We start from the raw sequence: 5,202 nt of genomic DNA, 5'->3' as shown, positions 1-5,202 counted from the left end.
GCTGTAAATATCATCCTGTTGTGCTGTAAATATCATCCTGTTGTGCTGTAAATATCACCCTGTTGTGCTGTAAATATCACCCTGTTGTGCTGTAAATATCACCCTGTTGTGCTGTAAATATCACCCTGTTGTGCTGTAAATATCACCCTGTTGTGCTGTAAATATCACCCTGTTGTGCTGTAAATATCACCCTGTTGTGCTGTAAATATCACCCTGTTGTGCTGTAAATATCACCCTGTTGTGCTGTAAATATCACACTGTTGTGCTGTAAATATCACACTGTTGTGCTGTAAATATCACACTGTTGTGCTGTAAATATCACACTGTTGTGCTGTAAATATCATCCTGTTGTGCTGTAAATATCATCCTGTTGTGCTGTAAATATCACCCTGTTGTGCTGTAAATATCACACTGTTGTGCTGTAAATATCATCATGTAAATATCATCCTGTTGTGCTGTAAATATCACCCTGTTGTGCTGTAAATATCACCCTTTTGTGCTGTAAATATCACACTGTTGTGCTGTAAATATCATCCTGTTGTGTTGTAAATATCATCCTGTTGTGCTGTAAATATCATCCTGTTGTGCTGTAAATATCACACTGCTGTGCTGTAAATATCATCCTGTTGTGCTGTAAATATCATCCTGTTGTGCTGTAAATATCACCCTGTTGTTCTGTAAATATCACCCTGTTGTGCTGTAAATATCACCCTGTTGTGCTGTAAATATCATCCTGTTGTGCTGTAAATATCACCCTGTTGTGCTGTAAATATCATCCTGTTGTGCTGTAAATATCACACTGTTGTGCTGTAAATATCATCCTGCTGTGCTGTAAATATCATCCTGTTGTGCTGTAAATATCATCCTGTTGTGCTGTAAATATCACCCTGTTGTGCTGTAAATATCATCCTGTTGTGCTGTAAATATCATCCTGTTGTGCTGTAAATATCACACTGTTGTGCTGTAAATATCACCCTGTTGTGCTGTAAATATCACCCTGTTGTGCTGTAAATATCACCCTGTTGTGCTGTAAATATCACCCTGTTGTGCTGTAAATATCACACTGTTGTGCTGTAAATATCATCCTGTTGTGCTGTAAATATCATCCTGTGCTGTAAATATCACCCTGCTGTGCTGTAAATATCACACTGTTGTACTGTAAATATCACACTGTTGTGCTGTAAATATCATCCTGTTGTGCTGTAAATATCATCCTGTTGTGCTGTAAATATCACACTGTTGTGCTGTAAATATCACACTGTTGTGCTGTAAATATCACCCTGTTGTGCTGTAAATATCACCCTGTTGTGCTGTAAATATCACCCTGTTGTGCTGTAAATATCACACTGTTGTGCTGTAAATATCACCCTGTTGTGCTGTAAATATCACCCTGTTGTGCTGTAAATATCACCCTGTTGTGCTGTAAATATCACCCTGTTGTGCTGTAAATATCATCACTGTTGTGCTGTAAATATCACCCTGTTGTGCTGTAAATATCACCCTGTTGTGCTGTAAATATCACCCTGTTGTGCTGTAAATATCACCCTGTTGTGCTGTAAATATCATCCTGTTGTGCTGTAAATATCATCCTGTTGTGCTGTAAATATCACACTGTTGTGCTGTAAATATCACCCTGTTGTGCTGTAAATATCACACTGTTGTGCTGTAAATATCACCCTGTTGTGCTGTAAATATCACCCTGTTGTGCTGTAAATATCACCCTGTTGTGCTGTAAATATCACCCTGTTGTGCTGTAAATATCACCCTGTTGTGCTGTAAATATCATCCTGTTGTGCTGTAAATATCACCCTGTTGTGCTGTAAATATCACACTGTTGTGCTGTAAATATCACACTGTTGTGCTGTAAATATCATCCTGTTGTGCTGTAAATATCACCCTGTTGTGCTGTAAATATCATCCTGTTGTGCTGTAAATATCACACTGTTGTGCTGTAAATATCACCCTGCTGTGCTGTAAATATCACCCTGTTGTGCTGTAAATATCATCCTGTTGTGCTGTAAATATCATCCTGCTGTGCTGTAAATATCACCCTGTTGTGCTGTAAATATCACCCTGTTGTGCTGTAAATATCACCCTGCTGTGCTGTAAATATCATCCTGTTGTGCTGTAAATATCACCCTGTTGTGCTGTAAATATCACCTGCTGTGCTGTAAATATCACCCTGTTGTGCTGTAAATATCACACTGTTGTGCTGTAAATATCACCCTGTTGTGCTGTAAATATCACACTGTTGCTGTAAATATCACACTGTTGTGCTGTAAATATCATCCTGTTGTGCTGTAAATATCATCCTGTTTGTGCTGTAAATATCACCCTGCTGCTGTAAATATCACACTGTTGTGCTGTAAATATCATCCTGCTGTAAATATCATCCTGTTGTGCTGTAAATATCACCCTGTTGTGCTGTAAATATCACCCTTTTTGTGCTGTAAATATCACACTGTTGTGCTGTAAATATCATCCTGTTGTGTTGTAAATATCATCCTGTTGTGCTGTAAATATCACCCTGCTGTGCTGTAAATATCACACTGTTGTGCTGTAAATATCATCCTGCTGTAAATATCATCCTGTTGTGCTGTAAATATCACCCTGTTGTGCTGTAAATATCACCCTTTTGTGCTGTAAATATCACCCTGTTGTGCTGTAAATATATCATCCTGTTGTGCTGTAAATATCATCCTGTTGTAAATATCACCCTGCTGTGCTGTAAAATATCACACTGTTGTGCTGTAAATATCATCCTGCTGTAAATATCATCCTGTTGTGCTGTAAATATCACCCTGTTGTGCTGTAAATATCACCCTGTTGTGCTGTAAGTATCATCCTGTTGTGCTGTAAGTATCATCCTGTTGTGCTGTAAATATCACACTGTTGTGCTGTAAATATCACCCTGTTGTGCTGTAAATATCACCCTGTTGTACTGTAAATATCACCCTGTTGTGCTGTAAATATCACCCTGTTGTGCTGTAAATATCACTGTTGTGCTGTAAATATCATCCTGTTGTGCTGTAAATATCATCCTGTTGTAAATATCACCCTGCTGTGCTGTAAATATACACTGTTGTACTGTAAATATCACACTGTTGTGCTGTATATATCATCCTGTTGTGCTGTAAATATCATCCTGTTGTACTGTAAATATCACACTGTTGTGCTGTAAATATCACACTGTTGTGCTGTAAATATCACCCTGTTGTGCTGTAAATATCATCCTGTTGTGCTGTAAATATCACCCTGTTGTGCTGTAAATATCACACTGTTGTGCTGTAAATATCACACACTGTTGTGCTGTAAATATCACCCTGTTGTGCTGTAAATATCACCCTGCTGTGCTGTAAATATCATCCTGTTGTGCTGTAAATATCACCCTGTTGTGCTGTAAATATCACACTGTTGTGCTGTAAATATCACACTGCTGTGCTGTAAATATCATCCTGTTGTGCTGTAAATATCACCCTGTTGTGCTGTAAATATCACACTGTTGTGCTGTAAATATCACACTGCTGTGCTGTAAATATCATCCTGTTGTGCTGTAAATATCATCCTGTTGTGCTGTAAATATCACACTGTTGTGCTGTAAATATCATCCTGTTGTGCTGTAAATATCATCCTGTTGTGCTGTAAATATCATCCTGTTGTAAATATCACACTGCTGTGCTGTAAATATCATCCTGTTGTGCTGTAAATATCACCCTGTTGTGCTGTAAATATCACACTGTTGTGCTGTAAATATCACCCTGCTGTGCTGTAAATATCACCCTGTTGTGCTGTAAATATCACCCTGTTGTGCTGTAAATATCACACTGTTGTGCTGTAAATATCACCCTGCTGTGCTGTAAATATCATCCTGTTGTGCTGTAAATATCATCCTGTTGTGCTGTAAATATCACCCTGTTGTGCTGTAAATATCATCCTGTTGTGCTGTAAATATCATCCTGTTGTGCTGTAAATATCACCCTGTTGTTCTGTAAATATCACCCTGTTGTGCTGTAAATATCACCCTGTTGTGCTGTAAATATCATCCTGTTGTGCTGTAAATATCACCTGTTGTGCTGTAAATATCACCCTGTTGTGCTGTAAATATCATCCTGTTGTGCTGTAAATATCACCCCGTTGTGCTGTAAATATCACTCCGTTGTGCTGTAAATATCATCCTGTTGTGCTGTAAATATCATCCTGTTGTGCTGTAAATATCACACTGTTGTGCTGTAAATATCACCCTGCTATGCTGTAAATATCACCCTGCTGTGCTGTAAATATCACACTGTTGTGCTGTAAATAATCATCCTGTTGTGCTGTAAATAATCATCCTGTTGTGCTGTAAATAATCATCCTGTTTGTGCTGTAAATATCACACTGTTGTGCTGTAAATATCACACTGTTGTGCTGTAAATATCACACTGTTGTGCTTATGAAGACAGTCTGTCTAGACTGTACCTAACACGTCAGTTATGTAGAGTACAACTTCAGCGGTCTTACCGGAACTAGAATGGCATTTCTAGGATTTGTCTAACACACTGACATGTACAGCTCTCTGGGTGAGGTTCTGTCTTCATGTCTCCAGTGGGGATAAAGTCCTTCCATCTGCAATTAGCAAGACACACCCCCAATAAAGGAATGGTTCTGCACGTGGGGACCACAGACCACTTCTCAGTTCCTATGCTTCCTGGCTGATGTTTTGGTCACTTTTGAATGATGGCAGTGCTTTCACTCTAGTAGACTCAGTCTCATGCTACCACAACCCACTCAAACCCCCGAGCTGACAAGGTACAAATCTGTCGTTCTGCCCCTGAACAGGCAGTTAACCCACTGTTCCCAGGCCGTCATTGAAAATAAGAATATGTTCTTAACTGACTTGCCTGGTTAAATAAAGGTTAAAAAAATAAAAATAAAAAGTGGCTCAGGTTGTGCAGCTCATCCAGGATGGCACATCAATGCGAGCTGTGGCAAGAAGGTTTGCTGTGTCTGTCAGCGTAGTGTCCAGAGCATGGAGGCGCTACCAGGAGACAGGCCAGTACATCAGGAGATGTGGAGGAGGCCGTAGGAGGGCAACAACCCAGCAGCAGGGCCGCTACCTCCGCCTTTGTGAAGGAGGAGCAGGAGGAGCACTGCCAGAGCCCTGCAAATGACCTCCAGCAGGCCACAAATGTGCATATGTCTGCTCAAACGGTCAGAAACAGA

The 5,202-nt window shown here is 39.9% G+C and overlaps 1 long non-coding RNA gene across 3 annotated transcripts; it reads right to left on the bottom strand.

The window, feature by feature from the left end:
- Positions 1-1,991: 1,991 nt before the first annotated feature.
- On the bottom strand, positions 1,992-4,584 carry LOC127921588 (uncharacterized). Of its 3 annotated transcripts, none has more exons than XR_008109028.1 (3): positions 4,066-4,584; positions 3,736-3,956; positions 1,992-2,160 (listed from the first exon to the last, which is right to left on the bottom strand). It is a non-coding gene; the product is annotated as an uncharacterized LOC127921588 (long non-coding RNA). The 3 variants fall into 3 exon arrangements; XR_008109030.1 differs by having other exon boundaries at positions 3,736-3,934; XR_008109029.1 differs by having other exon boundaries at positions 3,736-3,912.
- Positions 4,585-5,202: the final 618 nt, after the last annotated feature.

This window comes from Oncorhynchus keta, unplaced genomic scaffold (genome assembly GCF_023373465.1).
Source record: "Oncorhynchus keta strain PuntledgeMale-10-30-2019 unplaced genomic scaffold, Oket_V2 Un_contig_22677_pilon_pilon, whole genome shotgun sequence".
In the NCBI taxonomy this organism is placed as follows: Eukaryota; Metazoa; Chordata; class Actinopteri; order Salmoniformes; family Salmonidae; genus Oncorhynchus; species Oncorhynchus keta.
This window is presented reverse-complemented; position numbering and strand designations above follow the sequence as displayed.